Source organism: Bufo bufo, chromosome 6 (assembly GCF_905171765.1).
Source record: "Bufo bufo chromosome 6, aBufBuf1.1, whole genome shotgun sequence".
In the NCBI taxonomy this organism is placed as follows: Eukaryota; Metazoa; Chordata; class Amphibia; order Anura; family Bufonidae; genus Bufo; species Bufo bufo.
This window is the reverse complement of record NC_053394.1, coordinates 102,755,947-102,782,404: the sequence shown is the minus strand read 5'-3', so window position 1 is coordinate 102,782,404 and position 26,458 is coordinate 102,755,947. Positions and strand designations below refer to the sequence as shown.

The 26,458-nt window shown below is 46.3% G+C and overlaps 1 long non-coding RNA gene across 1 annotated transcript; it reads right to left on the bottom strand.

Moving 5' to 3' along the window:
* Positions 1 to 659: 659 nt before the first annotated feature.
* LOC121005339 lies at positions 660 to 13,920 on the bottom strand. Its single transcript, XR_005779920.1, has 4 exons — positions 13,910 to 13,920; positions 2,352 to 2,354; positions 1,834 to 1,838; positions 660 to 855 (listed from the first exon to the last, which is right to left on the bottom strand). It is a non-coding gene; the product is annotated as an uncharacterized LOC121005339 (long non-coding RNA).
* Positions 13,921 to 26,458: the final 12,538 nt, after the last annotated feature.

Sequence of the window (26,458 nt, the reverse complement as noted above, 5' to 3'; positions counted from 1 at the left end):
GCTACTCCCCCCAAAAAAGGAGCATTTTTCCAGGCTTGTTCAGAACAAGCCATTGTTTATTCTGACATTAAAGGTACTCTCCATGAATTAATAAGATTACTGAATATACCTAAATATTACTTTATTATAAACACATTCACAAATAGCATTTGTTATTTATAATGGCGCTTTTTCTCTAGGGGGAAATCATCAGGGAAATAAAATGGCCACTGCCTTATTAGAAAACACAAAAGCCATCTTATATCACAACTGGACTGGTTAGTTCAAAGCAGGGAACTCAAAAGCTGTCTCAGTGCTCTTGTGTACACACAGTTGATCACATAGCTGATATGTTTAACATCTTTAGCTCTATGTGTGTAAGAACTAACGAACTAACATAGTTTGTAAGGCTGAAAAAAGACATCTGTCCATCCAGTTCAGCCCGTTATCCTGCAAGTTGATCCAGAGGAGGGGGAAAAAGCCATGTGAGGTAGAAGCCAATTCTCCTCATTTTAGAGGAAAAAATTCCTTTCTGACTCCAATCAGTCAGTCAGAATAACTCCCTAGATTGGCCTTTCTCCATAAATCTAATAACTATAACCTGTAATATTATTACACTCCAGAAATACATCCAGGTTCCTCTTGAACTCTTCACAATCACCACCTCCTCAGGCAGAGAGTGCCATGGTCCCACTGCTCTTATAGTAAAGAATCTTCTTCTATGTTTGTGTACAAACTTTCTTTTCTCTAGACGCAGAGGATGTCCCCTCATTACAGTCACAGTCTTGGGTATAAATAGATAATAGGAGAGATCTCTGTACTGACCCCTTATATATTTACACATGGTTATTAGATCTTCCCTCAGTCATCTTTTTTCTAAGTTAAATTACCTTAATTTTGATAATCTTTCTGGGTACTGTAGTCCACCGATTCCAGTTATAACTTCAGTTGTCCTCCTCTGAACCCTCTCCAGCTCTGCTACAATATGTCTGTCTTGATCACAGGAGCGCATAACTGTACAAAGTACTCCATGTGTTATCTGACTAATGATTTGTAAAGTGGCAGGACTATGTTCTCACCACATGCATATGTGCCCCTTTGGATTCAACCCATTATCTTATTGGCCTTGGCAGCAGCTGCCTGACACTGGTTTATACAGTTTAGTTTGCAGTTCACTAAAATTCATAGGTCCTTTTCCATGTCAGTGTTACCCAGTGTTTTACCATTTAGTATGTACTGGTGACTTGCATTATTCCTTCCCATGTGCATAACTTTACATTTGTCAGTGTTAAACCTCATCTGCCACTTCTCTGCCCAAGCCTTCAATCTATCCAGATCCATCCGTAGAAGTATACTGTCCTCTTCTGTGTTAATTACTTTACACAGATTAGCGTCATCTAAATTTTATTTTATTTTATTGTGCAAGTCTTCTACAAGATCATTAATAAAAATATTGAAGAGAATAGGGCCCAATACTGACCCCTGTGGTACCCCACTAGTGACAGTGACCCAATATGAGTGTGTACCATTAATAACCACCCTCTGTTTCTATAACTGAGCCAGTTACTTACCCACATACAGACATTTTCCCCCAGTCCAAGCATTCTCATTTTATATAATAAACTTTTTATGTGGCACTGTATCAAATGCTTAGGGAAGTCAAGATATGCGACATCCATTGGCTTACCCCAGTCATGTCTAGAACTTACCTCCTCATAGAAACTAATTAAATTAGAAGCCATAACTCAAAGCACAAACAGAAGGAACTGGAGGGGATTGTGGCTAATGAGCAGCAGTGTGTGCATTCTGCTACATTACCACACCCAAAATAAGTTTTGCCCATCCTATCTGCACTTTCACTTCATTTGTTCCTACACACAGAGCTGAAGATGTTATCAGTTATGTTATCAGCTGTACTTGGGATCATAATTGATGACAGCCAGAGCAGTGAGGAGAGCTGAGACAGCTCTTGAGCTCCTGCTTTCAACTAAGTCTACTTTCACACTAGCGTTTTGGCTTTCTGTTTCTGAGATCCATTCAGGGCTCTCACAAGCGGTCCAAAACAGATAAGTTTGCATTCTAATGCATTCTGAATGGAAAAGGATCCACTCAGAATGCATCAGTTTGCATCAGTTCAGTCTCCATTCTGCTTTGGAGACAGACACCAAAACACTGCTTGCAGTGTGAGTTATGTTGGGTTTTGTGTTTTCTCATTTTATTTCTCTGGATAATTGCCCCCTAGAGAAAGAGCCATTATAAATAATAAGTATAAGTAATAAATGCTATTTGGGAAAGTGATTAACATTTGTGGGTTTATAACACATCATAACAGGGGCCTAACAGGCATAATTTTTGGACTGCTTGTTAAGAACAAACTACAGGTTTTTTTTCTTTTTCCGATAACACCATGGGTGGCTAAACACCATCTGCCCACAATAAGGGACAATTTTCGTAAAGGTTTTAATTTTAAAAAGCATAACAGGCCGTCACACATATGTTTACCCATAGCTATAAATGTCAGTGTTGTATTGACATTTACTATTGCTGTCATTGTGTTTAAAAAGCTTAAAAACGAGGGAAGGAGATAAAAAAAAAAGGAGAGACAAGAGAGGAGACCTCAGGGTGTCATGTACTGTGCCAATTTTCAGGGCCCTTGGAACACTGTCGATTTGGGTAGGATCGATTTTGACCCAAATCGCCTCTTATTTGGGGGTCATTCTCACAGATACGACTTTAGGACACCAGGTTTCAGGTCCAAACCGTGCATTTATTGTGCACATTCCAACCAATACAGGTTATCATGAAGTCGCAGCTTCACCTAACACATGTGACATCCACATAAAATAATAAACACTTGCCCGGCTAGGCTCTAACTAACACAGAGTTTCCTGACTCACCTAAGTCCTTGTTCACACCCTGTGAACACAAGCGGCTTTCTCAGCCAATGTCCCACAGCCTCCTGGCTGTACAGAGCACAGTACGCCCACTGCCTCCAGTCCAGTGTCTCAGCACACATGGGGAATAGTGGTCTCTCAGCCCTCCTGGCTTGGACCACACAGAGCCTCCAGGCTTCTGTCCACAGGCAACACACTCCCCCCTTTCTGACACTCTGGGAGGTGCCTTATGCCAGGCTGATTGCCTCCAGCTTCTCTCACCTGTGGTGGAACAGGGGTGTGGACCACACTATCCACCCCTTCCTTAGGAAGCCCAGAAAAAGCTCTGGTGCAACCAATTGCCTTCAGAAGTCACATTAGTGAAATGATGTCCACCTGTGTGCAATCTAAGTGTCACATGATCTGTCATTACGTATATACACCTTTTTTGAAAGGCCCCAGAGGCTGCAACACCTAAGCAAGAGGCATCACTAAGAAAAAAACACTGCCATGAAGACCAAGGAACTCTCCAAACGAGTAAGGGACAATGTTGTTGAGAAGTACAAGTCAGGGTTAGGTAAAAAAAATTCAAATCTTTGATGATCCCCAGGAGCACCATCAAATCTATCATAACCAAATGGAAAAAACATGGCACAACAGCAAACCTGCCAAGAGACGGCTGCCCACCAAAACTCACGGACCGGGCAAGGAGGGCATTAATCAGAGAGGCAGCACAGAGACCTAAGGTAACCCTGGAGGAGCTGCAGAGTTCTACAGCAGAGACTGGAGTATCTGTACATAGGACGACAATAAGCCGTATGCTCCATAGAGTTGGGCTTTATGACAGAGTGGCCAGGAGAAAGCCATTACTTTCAGCTAAAAACGAAAAGGCACATTGTGAGTTTGCGAAAAAGGCATGTGGGAGACTCCCAAAATGTATGGAGGAAGGTGCTCTGGTCTGATGAGACTAAAATTGAACTTTTCGGCCATCAAAGAAAACGCTATGTCTGGCGCAAACCCAACACATCACATCATCCAAAGAGCACCATCCCCACAGTGAGACATGGTGGTGGCAGCATCATGCTGTGGGGATGTTTTTCAGCAGCTGGGACTGGGAAACTGGTCAGAGTTGAGGGAAAGATGGATGGTGCTAAATACAGGGATATTCTTGAGCAAAACCTGTACCACTCTGTGCGTGATTTGAGGCTAGGACGGAGGTTTACCTTTCAGCAGGGCAATGACCCCAAACACACTGCTAAAGCAACACTTGAGTGGTTTAAGGGGAAACATATAGTAAGGCTGGTTACAGCCTGCATTTGTGGGCGGGGCTGCCCGCTATATCATCCCGAGCAACCTCACCCTGAGGACAGTCGCTTTGTGCTTCTACCTCCAGCCCGTTCCGTCACTTCCAGGGTTCCCAGCCTACGTCACTTCCGGGTAAGTCACGGCTCTCCAGCTTCATCGGCCGGGGGCAGCGTCCCTCCGGCCTGCCTGGCTGGGCTCGGCCGGGGCTTCCTCCCTCCTTCAGCGCCTGGGAAGCCTCCTCGCAGCGTGCGATCTTCTTTTTTGCTCTTCAGGGCTTTTCGGCAGGGCCAGCATCCACGGCGCTTCAGGTAGGGCTGACCGCTCCCGCTGGGCTCGGTTTGCGGCACTCCATGTCAAAGCCGCACTGCTCTGTGGCCTCATCGTTCCCTCTAATGAGGTTAACTCCATACAGGTTGTGTGGGTTGTGGGGTTGTTTGCTTTACAACATTGGGCTGCGGGATGCTGGTAGTACCAGAGGCAGCCCATGGCATGGATTGGGTCCTCAGCATTGCTCCGGTGGGTCTCTGACCCATCCCATGCTCTGGGCTTAAGGTGGAGGTGCTGCCGTGCACTTCAGGGAGTTCTCCGGTCACCTGGAGAGCAGCATCTCCGCATGGCTGACACACATGCGGGGGAAGGGGTGGGATGGATGTCCCTTAAACGGGTCCTTCCCTTCCCAGGTTGGGTGGAGATGCTGTTTTCCAGTTGTCTAATGTACTATTTCGGGCTCAGGGCTTAATTTATGAGCTTGTTGTCTATACCTAGGTGCTGATAAATTTTTCCAAAATGAACAGGGCTGGTGTACCGTCTGATATCCAGTCTTCCCGTTCAGCCAAGTAGCTGCTCAGCTTCCTGAATTTCTTCAGGTATCACGCACACGTCTGTTTTCCATGCTTCTTGTCTCGCTCTCACACATCATCTGTAGTCTCCCTGGATCGCCCAGGCTCGTTCTGTCTCTGTCATCCTGGATCGCCCAGGCTCGTTCTGTTTCTGTCTTCCTGGATCGCCCAGGCTCGTTCTGTCTCTGTCATCCTGGATCGCCCAGGCTCGCTCTGTCTCTGTCATCCTGGATCGCCCAGGCTCGCTCTGTCTCTGCCATCCTGGTTCGCCCAGGCCCTCGCTGCCTCGGTCATCCGGGTTCGCCCAGGCTCGCTCTGTCTCTGTCATCCTGGATCGCCCAAGCCCACGCTGCCTCTGTCATCCTGGATTGCCCAGGCCCACGCTGCCTCTGTCATCCTGGATCGCCCAGGCTCGCTCTGTCTCTGTCATCCTGGATCGCCCAGGCTCGCTCTGTCTCTGTCATCCTGGATCGCCCAGGCTCGCTTTGTCTCTGTCATCCTGGATCGCCCAGGCTCGCTCTGTCTCCGTCATCCTGGATCGCCCAGGCCCCCGCTGCCTCTGTCATCCTGGATCGCCCAGGCTCGTTCTGCCTCTGTCATCCTGGTTCGTCCACTCACGTTCCGTCCAGGCCTTCCTGAGCACGTCGGGTCCACTTACAGGGACACTTTCACCAATGTGTCTTCTACCTGCACCTCCAGGGTTAATTTTCAGCCTGATTCGCTCGGGTATTCCTGTTGGCCAGTGTCCACCTGAATCGCTCAGGTCCACGTACTGGCTGTCTTTTCCTAAAATAACTCAGACGTCAGCCACCATCAGGGTCCATCTTAGTTTCCACCCCATACCTTTCCGGTGCCTTTCCTGAAATCTCTCAGGACATTTAACAGCCTGGCACCTGCCTGAATCGCTCAGGGTCTCCTTTTCTATCACGGCACGTACACGTCCAGGATCGCCCAGGGTCAGGTACTTCATCCTGAATCACTCAGGACCTCACTCGATTTACTCAGGTCCATTTGGCTTGTCACCAGATTTGTTTTTAGTTCCTCTAGTCACCAAATCACCCGACCCCGTCCTCGGCACATTCCGGCCCTCTTTTCCCGCCACTTCGCATCTTCGGGTCGGGTCCTCCCTCTCGTTCATTTTTTCGCCACTCTCATCCTTCCTTGCTCCCCATCCACGGTCCTCCGTTCCCTCTTCTTCCTTCTCTTCCCGGCTCTCCTAAAGCAGTGTTTATTCGTGGCTACCTATTCTTGTGTTCACAGGTGCTTTTTCCGTACTGCCTTTAGTACCTCCTTGTAGCAAGTTCCAGTCCTGTATTGGATTCACCAGTTCAGCGCGATTCGGGTAGGATTACGTCTCCTTCACTCCTCTTTCCTCATTTCATGGTGGTTCTATCTTTTAAAAAAAAAAAAAATATTTTTTATTTTTCCTTTTTCTTATTGGCTTTTTCTTTACAGGTTCAAGATATCCCAACCATCCGATATTGAGGACAACTAGTTCTCGGGTCCCGGGTCATCAGTTTCAGGGCACGCCGGTAGCCCGTCGCTAAGGCGTTGGACCATCCCCAAACTTATTGCAGAATTGAATAAGAGGGGTATTCCCCATTTGGCTTCAGCTCGGAAGGCGGAGCTCTACCGGCTTCTGAGGACGGAGTCAGGGAGCTGCAATTCGCAGTCCTCCCTCTCTTCTATTCAGTTATCACTGAACCAGCTGCAAGCCACCATCAGCGGCCTGGTCGGTTCTTTAGCGGATGTCCAATCCAGGGTGACCGAGCTAGAGTCACGTGCCCCGGAGGATTCCCCGGCTGCGGTTACGGCAGTCGTTCCCTCGACCTCTCAGGAACCAGCGTTAGGTACGCTCAACACTAGTCCAGTTGTGTCCCCAGCGCACTTTGTCCCTGAGACTATTTAGAAAGGACATTCTAGCTGGGAAAGATGTCAACCTGGCATCCATCCTGATAGCTTCCCAAGATGTGGCCGAGAATAAAGTCATCAATTGTGGGGAGGTTGCAGTGCTACTTAGGACGAAGGATGCCCGCCTGAATAGAAAACTTTCTATTCCGGAGTTCGTGTTGGCATTCAGCCTTTATCGCAATGTAGTCTGCTCAGCCCATCCGCTCAGGCGGGAGGAACTAGATACGTATCTTTACCGTCTGACGGGTCTGGGATACAAGTATGGCGGCTCCAATTTCTACGACTACCATCGTTCTTTCTCAGCCAAAGCTGCGGCAGCCCTAGTCCAATTTCAGTTCGTTACCAACTGGGCGAATTTGGACATGGAGCTCTTTTTCCGGCACTTTGCCGGGCTTAGAGCTCCTACCTGCGCGACATGCCAGTCCATCTCGCACACGGCAGACTGGTGCCCCATGTTGGCCTCCCCGGGTCTTGACCGGGCCCTCCCGGGTTCCTCTGGCCATGGAAGCCAGCCGACCGTGGACAAGTTGGGCAGGCCTATCGTGTTCCTTGGGCAGAGCCAGGTCTGTAATAATTTTAATGCAGGAGGGTGCAGTTTTGGTAGCTGTAGAGCCTTGCACATCTGCTCCCTGTGCTTTAGGGCTCACCCCCGTTCTTCCTGCCTTAAAAAAATCTTCTAAACCCTGACTAGCCGACGTTAACATAGAGTTATTGGCTGTCCTCTTGCAGGAGCACCCGGATCAGCAGTTGGCCCAGTTCCTCCTTTCTGGATTCAGGAGGGGTTTCCATACGGGGTTGATCGCCCTCCCTCTGGAGTCCTGGGAGGGGAAAAATCTGCAGTCGGCTATACAGGATCCGGGCGCAGTTGACAGTCTCTTGTTAGCAGAAGTCCATAAGGGGTTCCTCTTGGGCCCATTTGACGTAATCCCGTTTGATACCTGGAGGATTAGCCCGATTGAGTTAGTCTCCAAGCAGTCATCTAATAAAAAAAGGTTAATTTAAGACCTGTCTGCGCCCCATATGTCCTCTACACCCAGCTTGAATTCCTTGATTCCGTCAAAGGAGTTCGCCATGTCTTATTCCACCATAGAGGAAGCAATTAAATTCATTTGGCAGTCAGGGAAAGGGGCCCTACTTGCCAAAGCCGATATAGCGGACGCCTTTAAGCTGCTTCCCATTGCACCTCAACTCTGGGGATTTTATGGCATCAAGTGGGATCATAAGTATTATTTTGCCAATAGACTCACCTTTGGCTCCAAGAGCAGCCCTTGGTTATTCGACCAGTTCGCGGGCGCCCTGCACTGGATCTTGGGTCATCACGGGGGTTTGGATATGGTCATTCACTATCTCGACGACTACTTAATCATCCAAAACCCCCGGGGGGATTCCTCCGGGCTGGATATCCTGCTCCAGCTGTTTTCCAGTCTCCAGGTCCCAGTCGCTACCTCCAAGACTGAGGGCCCTAGCACAAGGGTCACCTTCCTAGGTATCGTGTTAGATACCGTCCGCATGGAGGCAGGCCTGCCTGAGGCGAAGTTATCCAAGATCAGGACTGCAGTCTCCGCCGCTGCTTCATTCCAAGCTGGAGTTGCAGTCCCTCCTGGGTTCTTTGAATTTCGCCTCCTGGATCATGCCCCAGCGAAGATCCTTTGTGTCTAGGCTCCTCAATCTTCTCCCCTCGGCTCAAGACCAAGATTCCACCGTCCATCTTGACAACCAAGCTGTTGCGGATCTGCTTATGTGGCACTCCTTCCTGACTTCCTGGAATGGCATATCCCTTTTCGTGCCCACTCTGGATGCCTCTTCGCTGAGGATCCATTCTGATGCTGCCGCCTCCCGTGGGTTTGCGGCCATTTTTCATCCGCACTGGCTGGTTGACGATTGGCCGGTGGAATTCTTCCTTGATAGCAAGTCCCTCAAATCTTCCTCTCTCCTGGAACTGTATCCTCTGGTGGCGGCTGCCCAGGTCTGGGGCCCCGTCTGGGCCAACAAACCCGTAGTGTTTGTTACGGATAGTCTAGGAGTCCCACATCGCGGGGGCTCAGAATGTGGTGGCTGACACCTTGTCCCGATTTAACTTCACCATCTTCTTCCAGGCAATGCCAGACGCAGACCCGGTGGGTACGCCCGTTCCCCCTTTCAGCCTCCTGACCATGGACTAGGGCAGCTGGTGGCATCCGCAAAGAAGTTGGTCCAAGGATCTTTAGCTAAAAACACCGCCAGGAACTATCTTACGGGATACGAGGCGTTCCGGCGCTTCATGCTCAGCCACCCGCAGAACGGCCAAGACGATGTTACCTTTCTCATGGCGTTCATCGCCCACTGCCATTTCTATTTGCACCTCTCATACAACACTATTAAGGGGTATTTAGCAGGGGTCCAGCATTACAGATTATTTGATGATCCTTCCTGCCAATCCATCTTGTCCAACCAAGCTGTCAAGGCCACCCTTAGGGGCATACAAAAAAACAGTGCAAGCCCAGTGACGTGCAGACAGACAGTTTCTGGTGAGTTATTTTGGGGTTTGTCCCTAGCTCTAGATGGTTCCCCCTTTGGGCACCCAGCAAGCCTTATCATCAAGGCTGCAATATATATCAGGTTTTATGGCTTCCTAAGGCCGGGGGAATTTACTTGTAATGCTATGACACGCTCCACCCTCCTTAAACGCCATCTCGTTCGGCAGGGTGACCAGTTTACCTTATTTCTCCCATCTTCCAAGACTAGTCAAGTAGGTCCTCCCGTCGAGATCAAGTTCTTCCCCACATCAAACAGCTGGTGTCCCGTCAAGGTGCTGGAGGACCTTGCCGAGTTTCTCCTTCCTCTTGCTCCGGAGGATCCGCTACTTCCCCTCCAGGGCAGGCCTCTCACCGCGGCTCAGTTTGTTTCCCACATTCGCACGTTAGCAGCAGGTTTGGGGTATAATCCAAATACAATTTCAGGGCACTCATTCCGCATAGGAGCCGCCTCCTCGGCCTCCAAGCACTAGGTACCCGCGCATGTTATCCGCAAGATGGGGTGCTGGAGGTCCTCGTGCTTTGCCAGGTATATTCCCAACCCGCAGGTCGAGATTTTCAGGGCTTTTTGTTCATTGGCTTTGTGATTTGTCCCGTTCAATTCAAATAAATATTTCACACCTAACAGCGTTGGTAGTCTTTTTGCCCACATATTCAGGCCTACCCCGCACTGGCTCCGGGCACAGTTCAGCCAGATAGATCATGGAGGGTGGTAGGCATCCCTCCCAACTCCACGCTCATGTACACCTCAGCCCCTACCACAAATAGTAAGGCTGGTTACAGCCTGCATTTGTGGACGGGGCTGCCCGCTATATCATCCCGAGCGACCTCACCCTGAGGATGGTCGCTTCGTGCCCCACCCTCCCGACCCTTCTTTCTTTCATTCCACTCTCTTGGGTGGCCCACATATTCAAGCCTACCCCGCACTGGCTCCGGGCACAGTTCAGCCAGATAGATCATGGAGGGTGGTAGGCATCCCTCCCAACTCCACGCTCATGTACACCTCAGCCCCTACCACAAATAAATGTGATGGAATGGCCTAGTCAAAGCCCAGATCTCAATCCAATAGAAAATATGTGGTCAGACTTAAAAATTGCTGTTCACAAGCGCAAACCATCCAACTTGAAGTTGCTGGAGCAGTTTTACAAGGAGGAATTGGCAAAAATCCCAGTGGTAAGATGTGGCAAGCTCATAGAGACTTATCCAAAGCGACTTGGAGCTGTGATTGCCGCAAAAGGTGGCTCTACAAAGTACTGACTTTAGGGGGGTGAATAGTTATGCACATTGACTTTTTCTGTTATTTTGTCCTATTTGTTGTTTGCTTCACAATAAAAAATGAAAAAAAACATCTTCAAAGTTGTGGGCATGTTCTGTAAATTAAATGATGCAAATCCTCAAACAATCCATGTTGATTCCAGGTTGTGAGGCACCAAAATACAAAAAAAGTCAAGGGGGTCAATACTTTTTCAAGGCACTGTATATATACACATTAAAATCCATCATTATCCACAAGTCTTACTTAGTGACAGTTTTACAAAGTGTTTTATAATTTATTACGTTTACATTTGTACATTATTTTTCATCAACCCAAGTGCATATTTTACATTTGTCCACACTGAACTTCATTTGCTGTTTATCCCCCCAAGCCTTCACAAATGTGTTATATTATCCTCCTCTGTGTTGATTTGAAGCTTAGAATCAGAGAAATCATCTGCAAATATTAAAATTCTGCTCTGCAGGCCCTCTACATGGTCATTAAAATATTAAAAACAAGTATTAAAAACAAGCGTGCTCAGTACTGACCCCTGTGGATCCCCTTAGCCCCCACATCTAAGTTGTGATGCTCTCATTCCATTGTAGGCACTTTAGGCAATGAACATGCTGATCGGTCTGAAACTATGCAGCCCCATACATAGCAAGTTATGATGTACTATGTTCTGACAGCTTCCTATCATATCCAGTATTAAAGTTTTCAGTAATTTGTGCTATAGTAACAGTTCTGTGGGATTTGACCAGACAAGCTAGTCCTGGCATTTCATATGTACCTGTATAAAGGAGTTTTAGGCACCCTAAACCTGTTTCTGATTCACCCTTTGTCTTTTGTTTGACCATTTTTGCCTAACCACTTGAATAACAAGGCATTAAGTGGTCCTTCCCTTCTAATTCCTTGTAATCTAGTTGGTTAGTCTTACATGGTGATTCATGGCATTCATGAAAAATAACTGTACATGCATACTGACCTTTAGGTGGGGCTAAGTGCAGCCAGGAGACTAGAAAACGTCTAGCTATGTAAGAAAGAGCTCAGCTACATTGAAGACTTTATCAGGGTAAGATGTGTCTTGCCACCATCACCTCTCTTTGTATCATATGGGCGTCGGCTGAGTTCCATGTTGAGCACTGGTCGATGTGAAGCTGGCTCATTTATTTTCATGGCTTTTGGTGGCTGTTACTTACTTTACTCTGTATGTTATCTTTGTATATATACATGTATAACCCTTTATGCAACTAACTTTTAAGTCAGTTTTTTTCTGAACATTAGATCTCACATACATGTGTCAGCACAGTAGATGGGGAAACACACACACAGTGAGCCCTGAATGATCTCAGTGCAAGCCCTAAGTGGCAAGTCCGCAACTGGTTAACACAACCAAACAGAGAAGGGTTGTACGGAATAAGGTCAAAAGTCTGGAGGACAATACAGTACAAAATTAGAGGACGTAGGGTAGTCAAAATAGCCAAGCCAAAGTCAGAACCAGACGCATATCACAGTAAAGGATCACAAGACAGAGGGAGGTCAAAAGACAAGTTGAGGTCAATACAACAAGCTATCCAAATATGCACAGACAGAACCAGGAGCACAGCAAGGGAGATAAACCTATGACTGGCAAGGGTATTGCCAGCAGGGGATTTAAATAGAGCACCGAGTCCCTGGGTCAGAACCTGATAGATCCAAGGACTCTGCGACCATTAAACCAGAACACCAGTATCCACGGGTAGGCAGGCTGAGCTATCAATTATCCTGCCTACAGAACACACACAACTAAAATTAAAATAAATACTTAACCCAAACCATGATCTCCTCCAGCGGCGTGTGTGTGCTACGGAGAGGAGGTGAGTGAGTGCTCCATTTTCATGGACGCACTACTGTCAACAGGGGGCGTGGTTAGGCCGCGCATCACAGGGCCGCAGCCCGGCAGTGCGTCTGACAAGGCGCGGCCATACCCGTATAGGTTAGTTGGTGACAACACCACTGCATACCAGGAACACTCCCTAAGGCCTCTTTCGCACGGGCGAGATTTCCACGCGGGTGCAATGCGTGAGGTGAACGCATTGCACCCGCACTGAATCCGGACCCATTCATTTCTATGGGGCTGTGCACATGAGCGGTGATTTTCACGCATCACTTGTGCGTTCCGTGAAAATTGCAGCATGCTCTATTTTGTGCGTTTTTCACGCAACGCAGGCCCCATAGAAGTGAATGGGGCTGCGTGAAAATTGCAAGCATTCGCAAGCAAGTGCGGATGCGGTGCGATTTTCACGCATGGTTGCTAAGAGGTGATCGGGATGGGGACCCGATCATTATTATTTTCCCTTATAACATGGTTATGAGGGAAAATAATAGCATTCTTAATACAGAATGCTTAGTAAAATAGGGATGGAGGGGTTAAAAAAAAATTAAAATAATTTAACTCACCTTAATCCACTTGTTCGCGCAGCCCGGCTTCTCTTTTTTCTTCTTCTTTGCTGTGCAGGAGGAAAAGGACCTGTGGTGACGTCACTGCGCTCGTCACATGATCCATCACCATTGTGATGAATTATGTGATGGATCATGTGATGAGCGCAGTGATATCATCAAAAGGTCCTTTACCCAGGTCCTGAAGAAAGAGGAAAGAAGAGAAGCCGGGCTGCGCGAACAAGTGGATTAAGGTGAGTTAAATTATTATTATTATTTTTTTTAACCCCTCCAGCCCTATTGTACTATGCATTCTGTATTAAGAATGCTATTATTTTCCCTTATAACTATGTTATAAGGGAAAATAATCCAATCTACACAACACCTAACCCAAAGAAGTTCGGGTTTGGGTACCAAACATGCCGATTTTTCTCACGCGCGTGCAAAACGCATTAAAATGTTTTGCACTCTCGCGGAAAAATCGCTTTTCCCCGCAACGCACGCGCATCTTATCCGGCCCAAATCCATGACGCCCGTGTGAAAGAGGCCTAAGACCTGACATTTCAGAGATATTTTAGAGTTGTTTCAATTTTGGTGTCAGATCCGTATGTTTCTCCATTTTCCTGAACTACAAGAACTGACGGTTCACTTGCTGCCTAATATATCCATACCCATTCACAGGTGGCATTGAAAAAAAATATTAATCACTTTACCTGGTTTTAATGGTATGGATGATTGGTGCTACATATGGTTTATGTTTCAAGAGAGGAAGAAAGAAAAACTAAATTGCAGTTAATATTTCAGATGCACAGTGACTTGAATAACCCAGTAATATAGTAGCTCATGCCTCGCTTTAATTAAAATGGGATTGAGTCAGCTAAAAGCATATATAAACTAGGACACAATTCAAGTACTGGAGCATACAATGGTCGTACATAATGAAGAATTACAATTAGAGACACTTTTGCTTTGTCTTTTTCCAGTAACTGAGGCATAAAAGGAAAAACTTATCCAGAGTATAGACATAGCAGACCCCTCATTCCCTGTTCCCTTCTGCAATATTAAAGATTTCTACTGAATTATCAACACCCATTTAAAGGGAAATGTAATTGAATCTCTGTGTTAGGCTACATGCACACGACCGTGCTGTTTTTTTGCGGTCCGCAAACCGCAGATCCGCAAAAAACAGAAGCCGCCCGTGTGCCTTCCACAATTTTCGGAGCGGAACGGGCGGCCATTGATATAACTGCCTATTCTTGTCCGTTTTGCGGTCAAGAATAGGACAGGTTATATTTTTTTTTGCGGGGCCGCGGAACGGAGGAACGGATGCGGACAGCACACGGAGTGCTGTCCGCATCTTTTCCGGCCCCATTGAAGTGAATGGGTCCGCGCCTGAGCGGCTCGGACGCGGACCAAAACAACGGCCGTGTGCATGAGGCCTCACTATGAGGAGAAAAACATAGAGCTGTTTTATTCCTCTTACAATATATTAGTAAGATGGCAGGTTAAAAGAGAACTCTGCTAGAAGTGAAATAAAAGCCATTTAAAGAGAATGTGTCATCAGAAAATGACCTATTGTTTAAATCACATTTTTTTTTATATTAAACTTACTTATTTGAATTTTTTATTTTTCATTTCACTACTTTAATTAATGAATGTATATAACCCTGCAATTTTTACACCATCCACCATTCACTATAGATGATATCACAGTTTTTCAGCTTCCTCTGCACAGGTCATAGAGCATGTCTAGAAAACTCTCCCATAGGCCTCGTGCACACGACCGTTGTTGTGTTCCATTCCGCAAAATGGGGTTCCGTTGTTCCGTGATCCGTTTTTGTTTCTGTGTGTCTTCCTTTATTTTTGGAGGACCACCAGACATAAAGGAAAGTATAAAAAAGTCTAAGACAGGTTTGCCGTGCAAATGATAGGAAAAAAACGGACGCGGACGAGCGGACACGGAGGACAATCTTGTGTGCCTCCGCATTTTTTAGTGGTCCCATTGACATGAATGGGTCCGCGAACCGTTTATCGCGAAAATAATAGGACAGGTTATATTTTTTTGACGGACTGGAACCACGGATCACGGACGCGGATGGCAAACAGTGCATTAGCCGCAACGGACACGGAATAAAACGGTCATGTGCATGAGGCCATAGAAGTCAATAGGGTCAGATCCATGTGGCTGCTTTAAAAAAACAGGAAGTCATAATATATTTTAGGCCTAGTGGCCAGTGTGAAAATTGCAGGATTGAATATAAAAATGTGATTTCAAAAATAGGTCATTTTCTGATGACACATTCCCTTTAAGAATATTTTATATCATGCTCGGAATCTATTAGTACCTTTGTATCAGCACCACATTTCTCCATGACACAGTGCTGAGAACAGTGGAATGAATTTATTATGCCCCATGCTCCAGAATTGTGGCTTCAAAAAGTAGAAATTTACGACATTTGAAGCTTATTTAGTCAAGATTTACAACTTTTTGCATTTTATACCACACACTCCCCTTTTGAAAAGTGGTTAGCAAAGTGTGCGTGATTAGTTATGGTAATTAGTAGTGTTGAGCGAATCAAAGCCAAATGAATTCACTTCGATCTGAATTTTAGGAAAAATTTGATTTGCTGCAAAGCCAAATCTCCTCCACTTTTGTGGTGATGAATCTATTTTCTCCTGAAACATGCTCTATAAAATATGTAAAAAGCTGCAATTCATAACTCAGCCACTAGGTGGCTTCATCTAGACACATAGTATAGACATTGCCTGACAAAGTATCGTGAATTCATGTTATCTATGGATATGTAAAGCCAAGCAGAAAGGTAAGAATGGACACATCTGTATATGTAAATTGGAGTCTAACATACAGTTAGGACTAGGGTTGAGCGAACCTGAACTGTAAAGTTCGGGTTCGTACCAAACTTTAGGGTTTTTTGTACCCGAACCCAAACCTGAACATTTTTGTAAAAGTTTGGGTTCGGTGTTCGGCGACTTAATGGTGCTTTTTGAAAGGCTGCAGGGCAGTAAATTAACAAGCGTTTAACTCGTGTGCCCTTAGAAGCCTACTAATGGCATGGCTGTGATTGGCCAAGTGCAGTATGTGACCCAGCCTCTATATAAGCTGGAGTCACGTAGCACCGCACGTCACTCTGCTCTTACTAGTTGTAGGGATAGGATGCTGCTGCTGTGAGGGAGAGATTAGGAAAGACTCTGATATCTGCACTTGGTATAACATATCCACATTTTTTCTGTAAAGTACCCCTGTGCTGCATTTCTGAGAGTGAAATATAATCAGTTAAATCCATCTGTTCCATTGTGGGGTGACATATTTACATTTTTTGCTGTAAAATACCTCTGAGGCCTGCACTGCATATGTGACAGGCAGGCACATAAATTCAGCAAATTCATCTGATCCATTGTAGGAGTGACATATCCACCATTTTTTATGTGAAAAACTCCTGTGCTTCATTTGTGAGAGTGAAATATAATCACAGTTAAATCCATCTGTTTCATTTAGGGTTGAAAAAAACTTTTTTTCGGGCAATAAAGTACATTTTTGCCCTGTGCTGCATTTTTGACAGTCCAATAAAACCGCCAAATACTGCAGTTACATTTTTTGTTGAAAAATTCAGTTTTTTGTTGCTAGAAAGTACCTTTGCGGCCTACGCTGCGTTCCTGTCAGTCAAATAAAACCATTAAATACCGCTGTTACATTTTTGGGCTTCAAATTCCCATTTTTGGGTGTAAAGTACATCTGGGGCCTGCACATGAGACAAGCAGGCACATAAATTCAGCAAATCCATCTGTTCCGTTGTAGGGGTGAAGTATCCACCATTTTTTATGTAAAAAACCCCTGTGCTTCATTTGTGAGAGTGAAATATGATCACAGTTAAATCCATCTGTTTTATTTAGGGTTAAAAAAAAACACCTTTTTTTGGGAGCAATAAAGTACCTTTTAGCCCTGTGCTGCATTTCTGGTAGTTAAAGAAATACAGTTTCATTGTGTGTGAGAAAAGTTTTTTTTTGGGCAATAAAGTACCTTTGCTGCCTGCACTGCATAGCAGACTGGGCAATAAGTAAAAAAAAACTTGTCTGTTCCATTGTTGGGTGACATTAACCCATTTTTTCCCGTCCAAAAACCCCTGCTCTGCCTAGGTAACAGGGACCTAAATTTCTAAAATTTGTCTATTCCATTGTTCACAAGGAACTTAATTTAGTAAAAACTTCTGTTACTTCGGTGGATGACCGCAAAAAATGAGTAGAGCGTCAAACAAAGGACGTGGCCCTGGTCATGGTGCTGCTGGTGTTGGTGGAGCTCCTGTTGCAGTGAGAGGACATGGTCGATCTGTGCCAGCTACACGCCCAAGTCAAACACCTTCCTCAGGTGCGAGTAGGCGACAGAACCTTCAGCGTTATTTGGTAGGGCCGAATGCGGCTCTACGAATGGTAAGGCCAGAACAAGTACAGGTGATAGTAGATTGGGTGGCTGACAGTCCCTCCAGTTCCTTCACATTGTCTCCCACCCAGTCCCCTGCTAAAAGATCAGAGTTGGCAACTGCAGCCCATGGCCATCAGTCTTTCACCTCACCCCCTTGCAAATCAGCCAAGCAGTCTGAGCCCCAAGTCATGCAGCAGTCTCTTCTGCTTTTTGATGACTCTGCTGGCAGGGTTTCCTAGGGTCATCCACATAGCCCTGCCCCAGAAGTGGAAGAGATTGAGTGCACCAATGCCCAACCACTTATGTTTCAGGATAAGTACATGGGAGGACCACTGCAGCACGTCTCGGATGATGATGAAACACAGGTGCCAACTGCTGTGGCTTTCTGCAGTGTGCAGACCGACAAGGAGGGCAGGGGTGAAGACTGGGTGGAAGATAATGTGGAGGACGATGAGGTCCTCGACCCCACATGGAATCAAGGTCATGCTAGTGACCTGTATAGTTCGGAGGAAGAGGCGGTGGTCGCACAGAGCCACCAGCACTGCAAAAGAGGGAGCAGGGTGCAAAAGCAAAGCGGCCATCCCCTAGACAGTACGCCTGCTACTGCCCACCGCACCAAGGGACCGGAGTTCCCTGGTGTGGCAGTTCTTCAGACAATGAGCCTGAACCGAGGCATAAACGTTCTAAACCTGAGCACAACCTGCATGACCAGGCATCTAAGTGCAAAGCACGAGTTGCAGTGGAGTAGATACCTCAAAAACTAAGAAAGGTCTCTGGCTCCTCCTGCTTCCTCTTCTGCTGCAGTCTCAGCCTCTTCATCCCCCTCTGGAGTAACAGTGGCACCTGCCACCCCGTAAACAGAGGGTGTGGCCGCAATGCCACCACCTCGGTCACCAAGCATCTCCACAATGTCCCATGGAGGCGTTCAGCTGTCTATCTCCCAAACACTGGAGCGAAAGAGGAAGTACCCCCCTACTCACCCGCAATCCCTAGCCCTGAATGCCAGCATTGCCAAATTCCTGGCCTTTGAAATGCTTTCATTCCGTCTGGTGGACACGGACAGTTTTAAGAATCTGATGGCGGTGGCTGTCCCACAGTACGCTGTGCCCAGCTGTCACTACTTTTACAGGCGAGCCATCCCTTCTCTGCACAACCAAGTGGAGGACAAAAACAGGTGTGCACTGCGCAACACCATCTGTGGCAAGGTCCACATAACTACGGGTACGTGGACCAGTAAGCACGGTCATCGACGTTATATATTCCTAACAGCACACTGGGTAAATGCAGTGGCAGCTGGGCCTGAGGCGGATAGCAGTTTGGCGCATGTCCTTCCACCACCGAGGATTGCAGGGCGTTTCTCTTTGCCTCCTGTTGCTTCCTCCTCCTACTCTGCTTTCTCCTCCTCTACCTCCTCCTCATCCTTAGTCAGCCTAACACCTTCACCACCAACTTCAGCACAGCAAGGGGGAAACGACAGCAGGCAGTTTTGAAACGTATCTGTTTAGGGGACAAAGCCCACATTGCTCAGGACCTGTGGACTGGCATGGAACAACAGACCAATGAGTGGTTGGTGCCAGTGAGCCTCAAGCCCGGCCTGGTGGTGTGCGATAATGGGCAAAATCTCGTAGCAGCTCTGGGCCTAGCCGGTTTGACACACATTACTTGCCTGGCGCATGTGCTGAATTTAATTTAATAACTTGACCCACCCTCTCCACCCAATCAGATTTCAGCCATTGACCTCCCTTGGATGTGGTATCCCTTTCTCAGGCTCTCTCTCCAGCATCAAACCCTGTTTCCCTGTTACCCGTGATCACCATGGTAGGCGCATAAAAGAACATAGAAAGTTGATAGGGAAGATATCCAAATGGATCGTGGACGTCAAGGGGACGTGCAATCAGGCAGAATTTATCTAGAGTCAACAAAGTGGCAGCAGGGCCTCTCCTATATAACGTTTCCTAATCCAAAATACTGCAGTGACATTCCCTGTAATTTTTTATTACTCATTCTAATAACAGGGCATCTTAGGAGTCCTGTATTGCTATTTATCGTCACTACCTCCCCGAGTCGGGAGTGGATAATTGCCGCACGCCTCCTGCCTTCTTTCGATTTTTCTGCTTTAATAACTTGTCCCACCATCTCCACCCAATCAGATTTCAGCCATTGACCTCCCTTGGATGTGGTATCCCTTTTTCAGGCCCCTTATCCGGTGTGGAACCCTGATTCGTGATAACCGCGATAACCATGGTAGGCGCATAAAAGAACATCGAAAGTTGATAGAGAAAATATCCAATTGGGACGTGCGACATGGTGGAGCAGTATGTGTGCATGTACTGACTGATGGGTCTGCCCCCTTCAACTTCTGGGTCTCCAAATTGGGCACATGGCCTGAGCTTGCCCTTTACGCCTTGAAGGTGCTGGCCTGCCCTGCAGCCAGTGTATTGTCTGAACGTTTGTTTAGCACGGCAGGAGGGGGTTATCACAGACAAGCGCAGCCGCCTGTCCACAGCCAATTTGGATAAGCTCACGTTCATTAAAATGAACTAGGCAGGGATACCACAGGACTTGTCCGTACCTTGTGCAGAATAGACATGTATACCGGCCTCACCCAGCCATTGTTGTACTCCAGCGCACTTTCTCTTTGTTTTATTTTTTATATTTCCCAATGTTTTGGGGACTACCCAAATGTAAACAAAAAGATAAATAATTAAATAAAATAAAAAAACAAAAACCAGTGTTGGCTACCTCCTCCTCCTCTCCTGCCGCTTCCACCTACACTGCAACATCCACCTCCTCCTCAACCTCCTACTCCATATGGACCTCCTCCTCCTAGATCAATATTATTATTCTTTATTTTTACGTATTTTATGTTATTTTAAGTCATTTCCTTTATCCACATTCGTTTGCAGAGCACTTGCCATGCTCTTAACCACATTTTGCCGCCTTTTGCAGCCCTCCGGTCCCCATTGACTTCAATGGGGTTCAGGGTCAAGTTCGGGTCCCGAACTCAAACTTTTTTGCTAAGTTCGGCCGAACTCGTCGAACCCGAACTTCCAGATGTCCGCTCAACACTAGTTAGGACCCCAACAGACATTGTGGAACGATAAAGTAAATTGAATCAAATCTACTTCATGTTCAGTGCTATGTTTTTTTTTTTTTTTTAGCCAAAGCCTGTAGTGGTTTTTAATGGGATAGTATAGTACAGGGATGGCCAACCTGAGGCTCGCCAGCTGTTGCAAAACTACAACTCCCAGCATGCACAGACTGCCTACAACTATCAGCTTACAGCAGGGCATGGTGGGAGTTGTAGTTTTACAACAGCTGTAGAGCCACAGGTTGGCCATGCCTGGTATAGTATGAAGAAAGACTACTATATAGCTAGACAGTCCTGTCATATTTATGATTTAACACCCGTCCACCGCCACAATGGATTTGAAACAAAGCCATCAAGATCTGATTGAAGTATGGACTAGGGTTGTCCATGATCAAATCAGTTTTTAAATGTCATCCCCTTCTCCCTGGACCTGTTAAGGGAAGCATACTGACCGGATCCCTGCTTCCATCTAAGGCTGTCTTTACTGCGCTTTGCTCCCAGCATGGATAGATGGAGCCTAAGACTATTGAAGCAGTGAGATTTTGTTAATATTACTATGATTTTATGTTTTGTGTATACTTATTGTATTTAAAGACAAATCTGTCAACAATAAAGGTAACTAATGTTTTTAATACCTTCTTATGCAATCCATACGGCACACGTACGAAATATACAAGGCGACTGTGTCAGCTACAGATATAGCAGGGTTGTCATAGTTTAAAACTGCATTAGGATTAACTGCAGTCCTAGGTATGGGAACTGATCACTGACACATCCTGACTTACAGTATACTAAATGACAAAGTCAACTCTGCTACACCTAAGGTGAACCGAGCATGCATTATGCATTATTATTTTTAAACTTGCCAGAACACTCCAGCTGGCAAAATACACTGCTCAAAAAAATAAAGGGAACACAAAAATAACACATCCTAGATCTGAATTAATTAAATATTCTTCTGAAATACTTTGTTCTTTACATAGTTGAATGTGCTGACAACAAAATCACACAAAAATTAAAAAATGGAAATCAAATTTTTCAACCCATGGAGGTCTGGATTTGGAGTCACACTCAAAATTAAAGTGGAAAAACACACTAGATGAGGCTCAGTAGTGTGTGTGGCCTCCACATGCCTGTATGACCTCCCTACAATGCCTGTGCATGCTCCTGATGAGGTGGCGGACGGTCTCCTGAGGGATCTCCTCCCAGACCTGGACTAAAGCATCTGCCAACTCCTGGACAGTCTGTGGTGCAACGTGACGTTGGTGGATAGAGCGAGACATGATGTCCCAGATGTGCTCAATTGGATTCAGGTCTGGGGAACGGGCGGGCCAGTCCATAGCATCAATGCCTTCGTATTGCAGGAACTGCTGACACACTCCAGCCACATGAGGTCTAGCATTGTTTGCATTAGGAGGAACCCAGGGCCAACCGCACCAGCATATGGTCTCACAAGGGGTCTGAGGATCTCATCTCGGTACCTAATGGGAGTCAGGCTACCTCTGGCGAGCACATGGAGGGCTGTGCGGCCCTCCAAAGAAATGCCACCCCACACCATTACTGACCCAATGCCAAACCGGTCATGCAGGAGGATGTTGCAGGCAGCAGAATGTTCTCCACGGCATCTCAAGACTCTGTCACGTCTGTCACATGTGCTCAGTGTGAACCTGCTTTCATCTGTGAAGAGCACAGGGCGCCAGTGGCGAATTTGCCAATCTTGGTGTTCTCTGGCAAATGCCAAACGTCCGGCACGGTGTTGGGCTGTAAGCTCAACCCCCACCTGTGGACGTCGGGCCCTCATATCACCCTCATGGAGTCTGTTTCTGACCGTTTGAGCAGACACATGCACATTTGTGGCCTGCTGGAGGTCATTTTGCAGGGCTCTGGCAGTGCTCCTCCTGTTCCTCCTTGCACAAAGGAGGAGGTAGCGGTCCTGCTGCTGGGTTGTTGCCCTCCTACGGCCTCCTCCACGTCTCCTGATGTACTGGCCTGTCTCCTGGTAGCGCCTCCATGCTCTGGACACTACGCTGACAGACACAGCAAACCTTCTTGCCACAGCTCGCATTGATGTGCCATCCTGGATAAGCTGCACTACCTGAGCCACTTGTGTGGGTTGTAGACTCCGTCTCATGCTACCACTAGAGTGAAAGCACCGCCAGCATTCAAAAGTGACCAAAACATCAGCCAGGAAGCATAGGAACTGAGAAGTGGTCTGTGGTCACCACCTGCAGAACCACTCCTTTATTGGGGGTGTCTTGCTAATTGCCTATAATTTCCACCTGTTGTCTATCCCATTTGCACAACAGCATATGAAATTGATTGTCACTCAGTGTTGCTTCCTAAGTGGACAGTTTGATTTTACAGAAGTGTGATTGACTTGGAGTTACATTGTGTTGTTTAAGTGTTCCCTTTATTTTTTTGAGCAGTGTATTTCCAGCACTAACCAACAATCACAGCATTTTCATACTAAATCTTTTAGTGGGCATTCACAGGACTGTATCCCTTTTGCAGATCAGCACATCCTGACCTTTGGTAGAAATGCCTATTCTTGTCTGCAAAATAGACAAAAGAATAGGATATTTTCTATTTTTTTTTTTTGCCGGGCCATGGAACGGACGTTCAGATGCGGACAGGACACGGTATTCTGTACACATCTTTTATGGCCCAATGAAATGGGGTCTGCATCAGATCCGCAATGAACTGAAAATACAGTTGTGTGCAGACCTCCATATGGCGAAATACAGTCATCACTGGTGTCAACTTTAGCCAAATTAGACAAATTTTATACCATGCAAAAAAACGCAGTTTAACTTTTAGCAGATCAGAATAGAGATCCCCGGTCTTTCTCTGACTACATGTGAGCGGGAAAGGAATGTAGCTGGAAACACTTGTGGCCTCATTGAGCTGTGTCTGCCGTTTCCACCCTAGATAGCAGCCGTTATACCAGCCATCAGTCAAAAACATGAGCTGGAAAGGTTAGCTTCTCCCCTACAGATGAAGCCGGAGTGATATATTCCATCCAAACCGGGGAGACAGAGATGAATTCTGATCAAACTCAGGGAGGGATCACATATCAATCATGCTGCCATTTTCTCATAATTAATTACCGCCATGATATTTCATGTCTTTGTCAAAGGTGTCAACCACCGGCACAAGACGAACAATAGGAAGCGAAGGGAAAGACGCATGAATCGCTAAAGTTATTTAAAGAATTCTTGAAAAACAGAAGAAGCTCCAAGATGTTCCGCTAGATTTGGGTTGTCTGGAAGCAAGACAATGCAATTTTTTCGGCGTGCTGGCGAGAGCTGTCATTCGTATTTATGCCAATGTATTCATGCTGTCTGTTCCCCCCTTCATCATTGTGTTTATATGATATGTCCAGGGAATCCGCTTATTTCTTACCATTTGTGCATGGGCTTTGGATCCACTAGGGAAGTCAGTCTGTGTCATGCATAAAAATCGGATTAAATGTAACAGAAATATAGAAATGAGCTACAGAAACGGGAGGAATATTTCACCTTTTAAATGTATACACAATATTGCTGCAGGACATTTTATATACAGGCATTCTTAAATCTTCTTATGATGAGCACACAGAAAATAAATACACGTATTCGATTTTAAGGGCTATAGTGGTGTTTTTACATGAACTGGCCTAAAATAGTGGAAGAGATTTATTTTAATGGATTCATAAATAGCTGTTATATTTAGAGATGAGCGAGTTTCATATTTTGAAATTCGTTCACGCTTCGTTTGTTGGTAAAAGATGAATTGCGTTATGAATTCCGTTACCACCGACCATAACGCAATTCTATGATAGAATGCATAACAGAATGCCTTTAGTGGCATTCCGTTATTCATTCTGTCATAATAGAAGTCTATGGGCTGCAAAACGGATCCGTCCAGTTTCCGTTATGCAGGGGAGTCCTCATAAGCAGAAATTCACTCATCTCTAGTTATATTGCTAGGAAAAGCCTAAAATATTAGAAAATTCCAGAAACAGCAATTCTCTGATGTATGGTTCTTAATGGAATCATCCCCACTCCCCGCAGGAGCTGATCTCAAATAAAGAATAAGAAGTAGGTGAATTTAAAGGGGTACTCTGAATTTTCAGTTTCCATTGGTTAGCATCTCTTGATTGGTGGGAGAATCTGACCTCAGGAGCACCCAGTGATCACTAGACGTCTTATGTATACTTTGTAGATCAGTGAAGAGGGGGACTAGAGAGCTGGCAACCTGAGTATGGCCACACTCCATTATAGTCTATGGGAGATACACTGGCCACACTCCATTATAGTCTATGGGAGATACACTGGCCATACCATAGTCTATGGGAGATACACTTACTTGGCAGTTTTTATCTCCCTAATCACCTATAATGGAGAATGTCTGCAGATGTATTGTCAATTCTCTGGTCTACTCCATATAACAAGCAGGACCAGCTTCAGGTTTATGTGAGCCCTTGGCAAGACAGTGGGACCCAATATGCTTATTATTATTTATTATTAAAGCGCCATTCATTCCATAGCGCTGTACATATGAGAAGAGGTATACATACATAATACAGACAAATGCACTAATCATAAACAAGACGAGTTTCAAACTGGTACAGAAGGAGAGAGAGCCCTGCCCGTGAGGGCTTACAATCTACATGGTATGGGAGAAGGACACAGTAGGTGCGGGTGAAGTTGGTCATGGCGGTATAGAGGCAGCAGGGTCACTGGTTGTAGGCTTGACTGAAGAGGTGGGTTTTCAGGTTTCTTTTGAAGGATTCCACTGTAGGTGAGAGTCTGATATGTTGGGGTAGCGAGTTCCAGAGTATGGGGGATGCACGGGAGAAATCTTGGAGTCGATTGTGGGAAGAGGCGATAAGAGGAGAGGAGAGAAGGAGGTCTTGTGAGGATCGGAGAGTGCGTGTGGGGGTGTATCGGGAAAGTAGCTCAGAGATGTAGGGAGGGGACTGGTTATGGATGGCCTTGTATGTATTTGTTAGTACTTTGAAGTGAATTCACTGGGCAATGGGGAGCCAGTGACGGGATTGGCAGAGGGGAGAGGCAGAGGAGTAATAGGGTGAGAGGTGGATTAGTTGGGCAGCAGAGTTGAGGATATATTGGAGGGGTGCGAGAGTGCTAGATGGAAGGCCACAGAGGAGAGTGTTACAGTAGTCTAGGCGGGAGATGATGAGGGCATGTACAAGCATTTTTGCAGATTCAAAGTTAAGGAAAGCACGGATGCGGGAAATGTTTTTGAGTTGGAGGCGGCAGGTGGTGGAAAGGGCTTGGATGTGCGGTCTGAAGGAGAGGGCAGAATCCAAGGTCACTCCAAGGCAGCGGACTTTGTTGACTGGGGAGAGTGTGCAGCCATTGATCGTGATAGATAGGTCTGTTGGGGGGGGGGGTTGAGCAAGATGGGGGAAAGAGGATAAATTCTGTTTTATCCATGTTAAGTTTTAGAAAGCGAGAGGAGAAGAAGGATGATATAGAAGATAGACATTGTGGGATTCTTGATAGTAAGGTGGTGACGTCTGGACCAGAAAGGTAGATTTGTGTGTCGTCAGCGTAGGAGTGATACTGAAAGCCATGGGACTCTATGAGCTGTCCCAGGCCAAAAGGGTAGATAGAGAAGAGCAGGGGTCCTAGGACAGAGCCTTGCAGGACACCAACAGAGAGGGAATGAGACGAGGAGGTGGTGCGGAAGTGGGAGACGCTAAACGTCCGGTCTGTGAGGTATGATGTGATCCAGGAGAGGGCCAGGTCAGTGATGCCAAGAGATGAGAGGGTTTGCAACAGAAGGGAGTGGTCAACAGTGTCGAAGGCAGAGGACAGGTCAAGGAGAA